This window comes from Geospiza fortis, unplaced genomic scaffold (genome assembly GCF_000277835.1).
Source record: "Geospiza fortis unplaced genomic scaffold, GeoFor_1.0 scaffold294, whole genome shotgun sequence".
In the NCBI taxonomy this organism is placed as follows: Eukaryota; Metazoa; Chordata; class Aves; order Passeriformes; family Thraupidae; genus Geospiza; species Geospiza fortis.
Window position 1 is genome coordinate 2668121 of NW_005054407.1, and position 16193 is coordinate 2684313.

General features: G+C 35.8%; 1 protein-coding gene across 1 annotated transcript in view; it reads left to right on the plus strand.

The window, feature by feature from the left end:
* GPC5 (glypican 5) overlaps positions 1 to 16193 on the plus strand; it is a gene marked incomplete at its 3' end in the record, with an annotated part of 91818 nt that overhangs the window by 62940 nt on the left and 12685 nt on the right. The window lies entirely within an intron of this gene.

Genomic DNA, 16193 nt, shown 5'->3' on the forward strand with positions numbered 1-16193 from the left:
CTGTGCTGCAGAAAACACAGCCTGTGAGAAGGAAAGATGAAGCTCTTTGTGTTTTTTAATACAGCCACCTCAGACATTCCACCACTTCTCCCCCCTTCACTCTCAGCTCTAATTTTAAAGGTGCAAAACTTATTTCTGGGCTAAACAGACAAATGGGGATACAATTCAGCATCTAAAGTCACCCCAGACATGGAACAAGTCCAGTGAAAGGCAGTGGAAGTGGTGAAGGGTCTGGAGCACGAGTCCTGTGAGGAACAGCTGAAGGAGGTTGAGTTGTTCAGCCTGAAGAAAAGAAGACAGCTGGAAGACTTTATCACTGTCTACAACAATCTGAAAGGAGGCTGTAGCCAGGTGGGCATTGGCCTCTTCTTCCAAGTAAGAAATGATAGGAGAGAAAAAGGTTTCAAATTGCGTGAGAGGAGGTTTAAACTGGATATTAGGAAAAAATTTCTGCATGGAAAGGGTTTGTTAAACAGTGGAAGACACTGCTCCGAGAAGAGGTAGAATCACCATCCCTGTTGGTATTTAGAAGACTTGTAGATGTGATACTCAGGGACATGGCACTGCTAGGTGAATGCAATTTTCCAACTGCAATTTTGATTCTGTGACTTTTTTTTCCTCTTAAAAATTACATAAACCCCAGTGGTCCCTGAAAACAAACATTTTTAATGAACTTAATCATATTCCTGTTAACAAATTAAAAAATGTCATTTATGGTAAATAGATCTCCATTTTTTTAAATGTAGTAAGTAAGCTGATTGTTTCAGGACTGCATAAGTGATTTCTTTTTCTAAAATAACCCATAGAAACTAATTAAAGTTTCAGATTTATGGCTATTCTCAATTTCTGTGTGAAACCAAAAATCTCATTTATAATAATGTTATTGAGTTTATTATAAAACTGTTAAGCTTCATTAACTTATTACAGCTTACTTACTACGTATAACTGAGAGCTACTGTGTACAAAAACCATCATTAAGTCAGCGGACTTGTTTTATTTGTTGTTTGTTGTTGTAATTTAAAATGAAAAATTGAAGAATCTATTCCCTATCATTTCGATTTCTGCTTATACACAGTTCACTAAAATCTGTTCTCTACCAGATTTTTTTATGATTCAGATGTGGGGCCAGAGGACACTATAATTTTACAATCAACGTCAGAAGGCAAATCTTTAGAAATTAAGTTTTTAAAATTGACACGACAAGTTACAGTGTTCACTGAAAGGTAATGTATTTTGAATATGTAATTTTGTAACTGAACTTTACCGGTAGAGATTGCTCTGCAGGAAAAAAAAAATTATTTGCCTTGCTAATTCAAGGAATTGACAATTCTAAGTTTATGCATGATACATGTGCTGTATAAATTTTCGTGCTCCCAGTTTCAGATAGATACTTCATAAAACACATAGAAATTTAAAGGACCCATTTTTGCACTGAAAGATAAACTAGTGTTCCTTTTACTTGCTTAAACATCTGAGTCTTTCTAGGTCTAATACTGACTTAATTTTTTTCGTGAGAAAATCTGTATTGGCCAAAGTAGCTAGAAGATGTAAAAACCCCTTCAAGCTAAAGGCAAATTTAAATAATTTCATTTTCTTAAGCAAAATCCTTTTCTTAGCTCTCAACTTTTCAGCACATAATTTAGATTATATCTTTAGTAGCGGCTTGAAAGAGTGAGATATAGGTGAAAATACGAGAGCACTTGTATATGTGTATTTGAATTTGGTCAATACCAGAATTCAGATTCTAAGTCTGAAGCATTAGCTAAGTAATATGTAGCAGATGTAAGGGACAAATACATATTGAATACATGTTAGAGAAAAAGGGCTGAAACAATAGTATAGCCTGGAAAGACAACCAGCTAATGATGACACAACCTAAACAATGAAGGTGCTTAAATTTTTATTTAAAAAAATAGCTGCCCAGTGGACCAAATTATTTAGTAATTTTGCATCTTTAAAGCTCCTAATCATGCAATCAGTTCATGCAAAGAAATCCACTAAGTTAATGATGTTAAACAGGAGTTTTCAGGATTGGGACCCTGATCAGCATTTTCTTGCTTTCTCCCTCTTGCAGCATGTGTGCAGCTAATTTGTGTTTTGACTGAATCAACGTATGAATGGTAACACCAATGAATCAAAGGAAATTGTTCTCATTAGAATGTGGAGCTAGAGAAGTACTGCTTTCCAAAATAAATACTGTTCTCAAAAAATATTAAAACAAATTGCCTTTTGCAGCACAATGAAATTTGTGTAAAGAGAAACATCTGGCAGAAATATATAACCTACTGTAGTGTAACATTTGGAATGAATTAATTTATTTTACTGTCATAAACTGTTTTTTAAGCTTCTACATATTTTACCCAGATTTAAATTTATCAGTATGTTGGGTTATATTATTTTATTATATTCAACTTGTAATTCCTCTAAAATAATTTTATTCTGCACATAACCCCTGGAAAATGAGACATGTTGTAGTTAAAGAAACTTCAGGAAAGGTTTTAGACTTTGTGTACAGTAGCACATTTCATCACTAAGTATTTTATAAGGCTTCCAACATCTGGAGGCACTAAAGTACAGGTATTCCAGTGCTGACAAGAAAATTTGCCTTACAGTAGGCAATAGAAAAGATCATGTTCAGAAACTTAATCTAGAGTTTATCCATTGTATCTTTTATGCTTATAATATAAGTATTCCCATTCCTTTTATCGTCAATGGAAAAAATGAGCCATAGTCCGGATTTACTCCACTGGAACAGTATTGGAAGCCTCTGTAAAAACAAAATCTAGAATTTTTATCTGAAATACACACCTACACTAAAGATGTCTGTCTTTCCTTAGATGAATTGTACCATGACTGGTAAACTTTGATGAAAAGATGAGCTAAAAAAGTGACTCTGTTTTTTTTACATTGTTGTGAAATGTGCTCAGAATGGTCACACATTTTTTATCATGTCCGTGTAGGTGCTGGACACCTGAAAATATTTAGTTCATACAGATCGTAAAGATAGCAGAACATATGCTGAATAGATATCTTAAGTGTAAATACACAGTAACAATATGGAATGTAAATAATGTAGAATAATATAGATGCTGAAGAGATGCCAAATCAACCAACTGAATTTTATACCTGATCTTCTCAGCATTTCTAACCTGAGCCTGCAATCAGCAGGCTGCCCACTTCACAAGCAGGGCATGTTGCTTATCCATCTCTGTTGTATGAAGCAATGTTTTTGTAAATTAAGCACTGATTCATGACCCTCTAAGTAGCAAGAGAAAAAGAAAAACAAAACATCGCTTTTATTTAAAAGAGAGAATAATAGGTTGAGACAGAAGAGAGAAATATAGCAAGATTTAAATCCAAAATAATCTAGAAAGCCAAGCAGAGCAACACTTTCTAGACCCACCTGCCCTCTCAATGCCCAAGGAATGTTAAATCCATCTGTTAGTTGGAGATAAAGGGAAGTTATTCTGAGGAAAAGAACTGCAAGCTTTTATGTTGTCTCATTAAGAAAACTACATTACAAATTTCACACAAGGACGGGATTTATAACATATAAATGAAAGATTTGATATAACCAGCATATATACAAAGGCTTCATAAGACTTCATATGCCCATCAGAATGGTGATATAAGTTCAGTGTATAAGTGTTATAAACTCATTTTCCACTGAGTGTGCATACAGCACTATGTTCAGATGTTGTAAAAGTTCTACTTTAAAGCTGTTTCTTTGATAGGAATGAAAGGGAGTAAAATAACAATATTACATTAAATGAAGTAGAAATTTTCATCTGTTGTATTTTCTTTTTCTATTAAATTAGTCATCTGTTTTCTTTCCAAGTATGTCAAAAAAATTCCATCTTGCTAGCAAAGCTGAAGAACCGCAGAAGTTTCTCGTCATTCATAAGATACGTATAGTAAAATGCTTATTCAAAATAATCATATATGCCCAGATTCTAAATTACTTTTCATCTGACAAAATTCCTTTCATTTGTTCTGGGCAGCAAAGAAGGAAGTGAATGTGTATTTTCTCATAGTTGTTCTCTATCAGGCTGCTCTGAGTTTCTGCAGCCAACCACACAAGAAAATGAATAAGCAAGACATTGATAAAGCAAGTGTGATACAAAAGTTTAAAGGTAAAAGAACCATAGATCCAGTTGTAAAGTAATAATATTGCCCAAGGACATGCTAGTGGATTAAATCTTATTACACATATACCTACATACGTACATACATATGTATAATGTTTTTTTTTTTTTCTTTTGATGACCATAAAAACTAATTTAATGCATACAATTTTGTGCTCTTTGCACTTAAAAATTATTTTGAAATATTCCTGGAAGCAAATTTGGTCTTCTGACAGTATTCCTCTATTGATGTGTGCATGCTGAATATTCAGTGTATACAGATAGATATAGAACATAAAAGTAGTTTTATTGTCTACTCCAAAGTCTGCTTAGTCAGCAGAATTCCAGTAGTTTGTATGGGTTCTGGAGACAGAGGCAAAGAGCCCTCTTTGCCTGTATTTTTGATCTGAGTATCTAGCATATACAAACCTTACTCAAATCATTCTTCCTAGGAACATGAGTGATTTCTTCAGGATTTGTGCAGGTTTTGAGGTTATTTTTTTCCAGTTCATGATAATTTGACCTTGATCATGGAATCTTGGAATTGTTAGGGCTGGAGGAGACCTCTAAGATCATCTAGTCCAGTTACATCTAATGTAACGTTGCCAGGTCTATCAATAAACTGTGTCCCTAAGCAACCATCCCAGTCATCTTCCCCTCCCCATTTTAGAAGTCCTAAGGAGCACTTTGAAGTCACTGAAGTAGTGTGAATACTTTGTGTTGGGCATCCTTGGTAACAGTAAATGCTTTTAGCAGTGTATGGCTTTATGGTGGTGGTTCAAGCATGTTTTGTCTGCTAATCAAATTACATGAATTTGAAAAAAAATTATGTGAATACATATTCTGTTTTTTCAGTAATTGGTTTGTTTTAGAGCTAATTTTGTCATGCTTTGAACATTACTTCTGAAGTAAATTGATGTATTTGAAGCATTTAAAAAGTAAGGTAGTGATGTTCTTAATAATTTATTGGGTTGTATTTATTGTTAGTGTACTTGTTATGTCTTTGCATCAAGAACATGGCTGCATGAGACAGAGAAATGAGGAAAGGAAATACATACTTAAAGGATCTTTCAGTATGAAACACCCCTTCCCCCAAATATGATACTGAAAATTCTGTTTGAAAATATCACCTATGCTTAATGATTTGCCTGTTGTGGAACAGTTCTAGAAATGCAATTTTGTGAATTCAGATATTTCCTTTAAAATGGCTGATACAGAGCAATAATTGCAGATGAGAGACTATATAATCTTGTGGGTTTTTTTTTTAATGCATTGTAAGTAATAAATAGAATATGTCTGGTAAAGTGATGTAACTAAATATTGCAGCAGCTTTCATGAACAGTTCTGATAATTGCTTTGGTGTTTTCTGACAAGTGAGGAACAAGTGTAGAACTTTTAACCTCACAAAGGAGTTGCCACCCTTCAATGAACTGTTTGTATACACAACTGATTCCACAAGGCACAGCAGAGGAGTAGTTCCAAATGACAGTGGTACAACAAACAACATTATGTTATTAGTTAATGAGGGAAGTTTCAATCCAATACTGTAGTAACAAATGCATGATGGAGCACTGGCTACTGCTGTTGGAATGCAAAACAGAGCAGCTTCTGATGCAAAATGTACTTACCATCATTGGCTTTTCTGGGTGATATGTAGAAGTTGTGCTGTACTCCTAAGGTCTTGCAGGGATTCATTTATTAATCTTTTGAAATTGAGGCATCCTTCTGGGAGTGACATTTAGAATTCTGTGTGGCTATCATATTGCCTATTAAAAACATAAGAAGTTAAAAAAATAATGGAAAGGAGGTAAAAACATACACAGCTGTTTTATCCCAACTTGAGGATGAGCTGTGTGTGTTGATCACTCAAGATCAGGTTATAGATGTTTAGAGGGAGGAGGAAGTTTTTAAATCTCATTATTGTCCTGACTCAAAGCCTTTCACATGCCAAATCATGATTTTTGTGCCTAAAATTGAATTATTGCCACAGCTGCACTAGAACCTTGACGATTTCTCAGTGCAGAGGTTCATTCTTATCTAAGTCTGCCTCTTGTGCTAGCTCTAAAGCCTAAAGTTCTAAAGCCCAGAACTCCTTATAATTCCCTCTCTCAGACCACCCCAAATTCCATGTCATCTGAGGCTCCAGCTCCTACAGTCTCCCAAACCTTATCCACAGTGAGTCCTACAGCATGTTCTGTCCCAAGACTTATTTCTTGTGAACCCACTTAACACACCACTGAGCTTCTCCATTCCTCCAAGTGCATGTCCTGCCTGTGCTGACTGCTCACCCCAGGGCCCTCAGCAGGGCTCTCTGCTCCTCCTGACCCTAGTGCTGCCAGCATCCATGTCTGTGCCCTGCTGTGTTACTCACAGCTGCTGTACTCCCCAGTTGGTGCAAAAGTTGGCAAAAATAATCTCTAGATTTGGTTTTTCGAGCTGAAATTCTGGGACAGGTAAGCAAAACAGAGCCACTAAGGAGAGGGAGCAAAACATCCGGGTGAAACATGGCCCAATCACCCCTGTAACTATCTTCGCTTGAAAATGAGATGAGTAAGAAAGAAGATCAAACATTAACAGTTTGATCATTTCCTTACTTTCTCATTTCCTTACTCAAATGTTACTCTCACTCACTTAACTGATACTCCTGTACTTAAAAATATTATCACTTCATTGTCACCTGAACAAGTATTTAATATTTTTTTTCTTTAAAATTCTAACACAGTCCCTTGCGACTTGGTGAGATTTCATTTCATTACAGAAAACTGCTTTTCAGTATTTTGGTAGGTGGTGCAGTTTCACTGGAAAATTGTGATCCAGTGGCAGTTCACACATTCTACTGGCATATACTGGTAGGAAAAAACCTTTCATCATAAAAAACAGTAACTGTTGAGTGTTTCTGGTCTCATTTTCTACAGAGCTGCTGTATTCTCTTAGGTCTTTGGCCTTTGGATCTTGTGACTTTTTTTTTTCCCTCTTTAGTATTGATCTGTGTTCCAAACTCTTCCCTGTCCTATGATTATCCAGGATGAAATGTTCATTTATCAGGCATCCTGGCTACCAGACAGCTGAGCTCAGGTGGAGCTTTGGTTCTGTATTTGCTGGGCTATTTGCTAGGTCACCTGTCAACCTCAACTTATCATCTCTTGCCTTTGTGACCAACAGTCAGCATTTCCTCACAGCATCTCCCTTCCCATCTTAACATGATCTTAACATGGGGAACACCAGACTTCTTTCCTGATTTGTTGCAATGGTACCAAGTATCATAACCAGCTCAAGAATTCAGAAAACTATAAAGTCTGGAAAATGTCAAGACAGAGTCTCTCAAAATGTTTTAGGTTGCAAACCACAAAGGACAAAACTAAATAGCTTTTGTCTAACTTTGTTTTAAAATCTCACTGAGGTTTACTCTGCACTCTCATAAGGCAATCTGTTCTGGACTTTAGCTATCACTTCTAGTAAGCTTTTCCTTATGCCTAAATTAATCTCCCTTTCCAAAGTTGAAGCTTATTACTACTTGCACTACCCACAATAGACATGAAGAATATTTTTTCTGTCCCTCTCTGCAGTTACCTTCTATCATGCCTTTCCTGTTTTAGGCTGGATTTAACTTATATTACTTGTAGGTTTCATTACATGTTATATTTAAATCATCATCTCAGATGTTTTTTTTTTTTGTTATAGTCCCCTCTATTTCTTCTAGACAATCCAGATACTTTGGGGATTCTAATTCCAAAATCAAATTTAATGTTGCAGGGTAATGCGTCTTAAAGCCAGCTACAGCAGAAGGATTATTTACATGTTTACAGGGTATCTTCTCTTTTTTTTAATGCACTAGTTGTCCAGTCTCTTCCTTTCCTACATGGCATAGAAGACTCCTGTTCAACTTCATATCATGAAAGCCCCCAGATGTTTTATTTCTTGTAGGCAGTTATTCTAGAGTCTGAACTTGTGCCATTGACTGCTTCTGCCTGAGTGAAATATTTTTCACATCTCTTTGGGGAAATTATTTCTGTTTTTGCAGAACATGTATCCAGTATGTTCTGGTCATTTTGAATTTTAGTTCTGTGAGCAAAAGTGCTTACTGTTAGCTTCAGCTTGGCAATACCTTTGTATTTCATAACTTCACGTTTACTAAAACTATGCCAAAATTGCTTACTAAGGAAAATACTGATTCAGCCAACAGTAGTTTCCCAGGAATCACAAATCTTATATTCTTGTTTTTCAGGGAATCATTTTCATCTCTCTCAGTGTATTGCTTAACAGGGAACCAATTCCATCTCTCTGGAAATACCTGGCCTACTGGTTTTGCTAATTGAGAGTAACCTAATTTAGACTATTTTAAGTCATCTTATGAGAACTTAGAGAACATTATATATCAGAAGCTTTACTAAAGTTTGCTTTTTTTCTATCAAACAAGTAAAATCTTGTTTTGCCCCTTTGCCCCCCATAGAAATCTGCGTAAAAAAATAGTTTCACTCTTACTTATCATCCCTTCTACTGACGCTTGCAGTTTTTAGTTTGCTGATGTATTCCAGTGTTTTTTCTAGAAATGAGTATTAGTCTGACCGATACATATAATTTTCCAGCTTTTTCTACTTTCTGTTTTTCAAGGATAGATAGGTGGGTTGTTTGGTTTTTTTCACAGTCTTCCAGAATCCCATTCATCATCCTTGAGGTTTTGAAGTACCTCTGAAATTGCTTCAGCAAATTCTCTGTACTCCCTGAATTTCATGATTTTGGAATGATTTAAAGCCAGCTAACTAATGGGTGTGTTCCCTAACCTGCTTCCTTTCTTCTATCTTAAATGCATTGATGTTTGTGTTATTTACATTATCTGCCTGATTACATCTAAAGCTATTAGTGAAGACTGAAGCAGTAAATGCACTAAATATTAAAGTTTTCTTAGTGCCATGACTTGATAGCTTTTCCCTGTTGAGTAATGGACCAGCTTTCCTTTGTCTTCCCCTTGCAGTTAATGTTCTTACTGATCTTTTTCTTTGTTTACCTTGCATGTTTCTTGCTAGATGTTTCACATTTTGTGCCCTCACTTTTCTCTGTGTGTAGGTCCATCTGTCTTCTTTTGTAAGGTCTATGTCTTCTTGCTTTCTGTTTTGTGTAACAAATTATTATCAGTCCATCCAGAGAGATTGATGATTAGTCTGCATTTCACTATATTACTTTCCCAAAATATATTTTATTTGTTGGAGATTGTAATTGTCTCTGATTTTATTTTTCAGGCAGTGTTTCTTAGATGTGTGTAAGAATTATCTTGATCTATTTAGTCTTTCTGGTTTGTCAGTGGTGCAATAGCTCCCACCTTTCTTTCCTCATTGTTACAGAAGAGAATAGAAGAAGCAATCAGTAATAGAAAACAGGATAGTCACATATAGCAAGTCATACATTTTATATATTTTTGGAATATGTAAACAAAGATGTAATATTAATGATGTTTCAGACAAATTTCCTGTCTTCATTTAGTCATAAGTGTAGATAGAATATTTATGTCTCTTGATGTATAAAACATGCTGATCAAGCAATAAACAATCGTTATAGCCTCCTTCTATTCAAGTATATTATCCCAACATTGCAAAATAATGGGATGGTTTAGTGGTGGACACTGCAGTTCTGAGTTAATGCTTGTACTTGCTGGTCTAAGAGGTGTCTTCTAACAGACAGAATTGCAGGACTTCCCCAAATCTTCACAGATAGTCAGGATCTCAAAATTTCGGAGATGCTGGAATTTGAGTCTTCACAATTCTCAGTACTATTCAGTGATGCAACCTACCCTACATTATTGTGGTAAATACTATTTTACTTCTATTTCCATATCTTCAGCTCTCAGTCCTAAATCACATAACATAAATTTCAATCTGTCATCTCAGAACACAGCTTCCCACTATAGCTTGACTCTATTGCAGTACTATGAAACAGATTCTGTACAATACCCTAATATATGAGCATGTATGATGATATTACCCATTAGTATTACATGGAGTCTGCCAGTATTTCTGTTACTGAAACACACACAGCTCAGAAGTAGACTTTTCCTTGAAAATGGAGCCATTTTTGCATGATGTAGAAGCTGGTCAAGTTTTCTTACAAAATACTGTGCTGTTAGCACCTATCCAATAATCTAGTAGATCTGGTCTTAGATTGGATAGCTTTAAATAGCATAAGCAGTCTAACCTGTTCACTCAATTAAATACACCATTTCAAAGCACTATTAAATTGCTCAGTATTGCTGTAACTATGACTGACAAGTGATTTGTACACTGTATTATTTATTATCACACAGTAAGAAAACTAGAATTTTTGTTCAGATTTTAGCACTTGACACTCAGTGAAAGCAAATTCTAAGTCTGCAAATCATCTTTAAAACATTAGATCAAGAAACCAAGTCTAAAGAAGCAATTAAACACCAAACAGGTAGTTAAGCACCAACCTCAATGGGCTCCCACATTAAGATCTGACACACAAATTGCAGTATGAGGTGTGACAGACTGATGAAGCATAATATTCTGTATCAACCTGTAAACTGACAGACATTCTTGATACAAGTGAGTGAATAGGCTTTGTGCGTCCAGCTAACAGCTATCTTTCATGTGATGCCAAGAAGTCAAATTCTGTTGTACAGTAATATTCTTAGATGAGGCATTGACAAACTTATCTTTGATAGCAAATACCAGAAGCTGGAGAAAACTTCACTGTCTACCTTCAGAACTGTAATCTGAAAACATGTAATTTAGCTGGTGCCTAACTCTACAGGTGCTGCAGTTTCTAAATTCCCAAAGATACTCAAATAGTGTACTTCCATAAATTGTAGGAGCACCTCAGTTTCTAATGTTTCAGTTTTTAGATTAAATGTGGTGGTGGCATGCAAAAATTAGAGGTCCCAATGCCAAAATCTCTTGGATCCCGGTTCTCACAGAGTGTGCTAGATTGATCTCAGCACAAAATACTGTAATAGCCCTGCCTATGGAGGGCTTCCGAGGAACTGGTAGTCTTATTTTGTGTACTAATAACACTGAACAAAGTACAAAAAATCCAGCTGCACTTGCTTTCTACCTGAAGGAATTAGATACATTTATGTAATAATTTTTAATGCATTCAGCATGAAAATATAAGCTGCAACTCAAGCAGCTTTGAAAACTTTTCACACTCTCTTCTCCAAAGTAGATTTCTTTCCTGCTTTCTAAATAATAGAACAAAACTGTTCTCACTATTACGCCAAATAATTGATTTCCTTCAGATAAGTGTACTTAACACATTACTTGAAAATGCAGTATGGTTTTTTTTGTCAGCATTTGATCCAAGATCTCTCTGACTAGCTCAGGTTTTTCCTTCCTGGGAAGAAATAATCACTGAGTTCCAGAAATGCACAACATGAATGAATTTCCTGTATGTTTCACAGTCAAGGATCAGACGTAGTGCAGCACAACAAAAAAGATCAAGGGCCAGTAACATCAATAAACAATGACTTCTTATCACTATGACCAGTATGAGATTCTAAGCTCAGTCTCCCTTCTGGCCTTTGATATCAAACATCAGCAACTGATTATGTCATAAAAGAGAAATAGGTGATCCCACACAACATTGTTTTTCTCAGAGGAACTTAGAAACTGTTACTGGGTAATTTCTCTTCTGGTGTGAAAACTATTATGTGTGGAGCATTAGTGGAACTAGGCTATTTATTCTGTCCCATGCTGTACTGGAAGCCACTTTGGGCCACAGATGGATGCCACAACCTTGTGCCACTTACACATTAACAATATATTATGTTGTGTGTTATTTTCAACTGATGCTCTAAAGTAGCTCTCAGAATTTTTTTAGGACTTTAGCTTTTAAATAATAAATAATCTTCCTAAGGCGAGATAGATATGTGTGTCAGAAAAGGATATGCTCTGAAGAATAGGGTGAGCTGTTTTCTCCATCTTCCACTGAAGGGAGAAGTCTCTGCTGGCCCAAGTGTTGGTAAAACTCAGATCGTAGCTAAGTGAGAAAGACCAGAGAACATCAGTGTACAAAAAGGTTTCTATTCACCTCCAGGATGCTTGGATGCTGCTTAGAAATCTCTCTGTAGAGCTGGCTCAACTTCATATACAAGCAGTCTTAAAAAATTGAACTGTTATTATTTAATAATCACTGGATTCCTACTTTCACGTCTTGCTTTCCTAGATGTTTTGATTGTAGGCCTTCTTAGGAAAATTACCTTCTGGAGAATGGAATTGCTACATACCTGGATTTTATCCTAAATTCAGGAAATTAGCTGGTCTTGCAACCAGACCTAAGGAAAAAAAATCTGGAATCTTAACGTCTATGGAGATCCAGGTATTTAGAATATTTTAGGTGGATTTTTGGAAATAAAGATTTAGTTCAGAAAGTTGTTTCAAGTGAGACTTCAGTGGAAATAGTAGTTTGCTAGTAAAAGTATCTTAAAGTCAGCAAAGTATTGCTGACTTAAAGTCAGCAAAGTATTTCACTGCAAAGTGAAATACAGGTATTTCATTATTCCATTTCTATGGAATAAATTTTAAACAATCATGTCAGTATTATAGATTATTCTTTATGAAAAAATGTATTGAAATAGCAGTGTATTGCATCCCTACTGTAAGAATGGAAGATGAGTGTTACTAAATTCTTAAATGGATGGTAACAGACCTGTATATCAAGCAACACATATTTGTTGATGTTAAAAGCAAATATATTACTGGTAGATATAAAGATTCCCAAAGTGTAAAGAATCCTGTAAAATACTGTTCCCTTTTTATTTCCTCTCCCCTCCCCCAGTGTTTTAATTAATAGAAGTTATCTTTGTGGCAGTTGAAGACCTATGAGCTAGGTAAACTCAGTACTAAATCCACCTAGAATTGAAGCCGATTGAATTTGCAGACTCTGCGAGTGGAATTATTCTTTTTTAAGTTTAGTCACTATAAAGTAGCTAAAAGAGTGTCTATTGCCTCATTTAAACTCAGGCTTGTTCATAAAGGAAGGGAATTCCAGAGTTCAACTTATCCCATCCTAAGGTGGATGGTTGCCATGATCAGAATGAATTGTGTGAGTGGGAACTATGGCTTGCACAGTTAAAGCATCTTTTTAATTAATCACTAACCTTAGTTTGCCTCAGGGATAAAATATGAGGAGGTGCCTGTCTGATTATCCACTGATTATTCAAATAGATAGGGTGGGTGAAGTGTTTGACTTCTGTATGGCTACAGTAAGATGAAATTAATCCTGCTTTAAATTTTGAAAAAATGGTGTTTTGGCAGTAATTGTCTCGTTATTTTGATACTACAAATTACAGTATTATTATTAATATAAAATATTATTCACTTTATTTTTCCCCCATCCCAGTACACTGTTAAGAAAGAATACAGTTGCATTGTTGTGTTACCTGCCCATATAAACTAAGCCATACAGCAGTACTTGTTTATTTATTTATTACTGAAAACTATTGATTTGGTGAGATTGTAACAACAAGTTATAAATGATGCATAAACTGTATCAACAGATAAAAGACAGAATAAAGCCAGGACTTTACAATTTTAAAGTTGTGTTATTATTTATTGTGGGTTTAGAAAAGCTAAAACCAGTAAAGCCCAAGAAACAGGGAACATTCTGCTTGAAATAGAAAAAAAAATTCTTTTATATAGATTTTTTTCGCCTTTTTTATTACTCCTCTGAGTCTTTTTTGTATGTGCTATCTATAAAGACATATGACTGTAATATGAGTGTTCACAGACCTGTGTCTGCTCAGTGGAATGGTTTATGGTGTGGTGTGGTTTTCCACAAAAAATATGTATGGGTGTCATCTTTTCTCATGTAGATGTAAGTTTCCTGAGCCCCATATTTTCAGTTGATCCACAGTGACTCTTACGATGCTACTTTTTTTTTCATGCTTCCCAAATGACCCCTGATTATGGCTCATGTACAGAAAGCCAATTAATTTATGCACCTGGAACCAAACCATGCAACAAAATTTCAGGTGAAAAAAAATCTGAAAAATCCTCATGATAGGAATAAGTCAGAGAATGTAAGAAATAGTTGTTTAAAAAGTGTGCTGATAGTCACTTCACATAGATAATGCTCATTGAAGCTTCTGAAGCACGCTTCTGAAGTGCTGTTCCTTGCACACATGCTCTGGTTTTGAGCCTCCTACTATGTGATTAGTTGCATCTTTATTTTAGGGTAGCATTAAGATATATTAAGGTACATTGATTTGCATTATCTGCCAGCTAGAAGAAAAAAGGATGCCTTCCTTGCTGTTTGCTCTGAGTCAAATGACCAGTTTCTGAGGGCAATTTCTTGTCTCCAAGAAGGAGAGTCCTCCATCAGCAGTCATACTGGTTTGAGGAGTCTTCTTGAACCACTGAGAGCAACACATAAGAGTCTCGAGAAAGAACGGGATGATCCTGTGTCTCTGCTGTAAATGTCATCCCACTAAGATCCACTAATAAAGAGAGGAAGGAAATTGCTTCTCAGAACATTCCTGTAATATTAAATATGTACAAACTCCCCATGTGAACTTCTGGTCACAGAAGAGAATAGTGGGGCACTTTTATAAGAGTCTCAAGAGACTGAGAAGTTCTCTGCTGTTTACCTTCCTCTTGTTTTCACAGTTTATTATTTGCTAATTTGGAAATATAATCCTTCCTGCGTGCATGGAATTTGAGAAGGGAGTATTTTATTGCTTTAAAGACATGATTTTCATGGTTGTGGAGAAAGGTTTTACATCTTTTGTATATCCTGTGTTCAGAGTAACAGTCTGTGTTCAAGAGCTGGGATTAGCACTCATCCCTCAGGATTAAAGTGGGACTAATTTCCATGGCTTTCTTTTAAAAGACACATACCATTGGAACTGAAGTGAAAATTTTCTCTCCCTGGATGGTCACAGCAGGTTGGTGCTCTTGGTTTTCCTACTCCCATCCCGTTCTTCATAGACTCCAGTGTGGAAAAGAGCTGTGGTTTTGTCACTGCTAGGAAAATAGCCAGCTCAGAAAATAGTTTAATATTTGATCTTCTTGTCAAACTGGATTTGGCAAGGAATTGAAAGGCATTTGGTAAATTGAATGGAGAATAGAGATGCTACTTCCAGTCTTCAATAGACAATACACAACTTGTATTGCTTTTCTCTCCTGTACCTCTTTTATCTGTTTGAGCTCTGTTAGTGGAGGGTGAGGGAGCCCTGTGAGGAGTTCTGAAGCTATATACAATATTCAGAAGTTAAATGAAAGGCACACAAGAGGAAGAAAATACTATAGCACTGTCCTCAACATTACAGGAGGAAGATTGCCCAGAACTGAACGTTTGCTGCGTCAGCATTGCTAACTGCACACGTCTCTAGAAATATCAGACTGCAGGCCAAGTAATACAGTGTGGCTCATGTCCACACCACCTAGGACTCCTTTCTAGAGCAGGCTGACCATATCCTTTTCATGTACTGCTTGGCTGTGTGTGCACTCTTGATTTTACATGATATTTTTTAAATACATTTTTTTAGTCTGCAATAATAAGAAAGGCTACAGTGCACCTACCAAAATAAACCCAAGGTACTTTGCTATATGCCGTGGGGTGTCAGTAGGATAAAGGAAATGGGAAGCTTTAAGGAGCAGTATTGGAAGAGTGTGGAGAGTGCTGAAGCTTACAGTTTTCAGCTATAGTTTTTTCAGAGTGGTCCCTGTAGTAAGCCTGTCTACAGAACCACACAAGCATTCTTGGAAAGAACTAGTAGGAGTCATCTGAAACAAATCTGGGAGTAAGCTATTAATTGTATGTCTAGTGGTGAATATGCATAAATAAAAGAAGATGCATACACATTTATTTCATGTGACTACTAAATCAACATTAAACTAAGTGACATCAAAAAGAAATGGAACATGACACTCAACTTGCAGAGGCGTATTTTTCTTTATTTGTACAGGTTATATTTGTTTTTTAAGAGTTCATTACTTTTAGCAGAAATTTATTCTACGATATAGATTGCATTCATGCAGTGGAAGTTAGATGAATACATAATAAAAACATTTTATCTACTTGCAAGAAAATAATCTCTGGGCAAGTAATCCTCTGGAG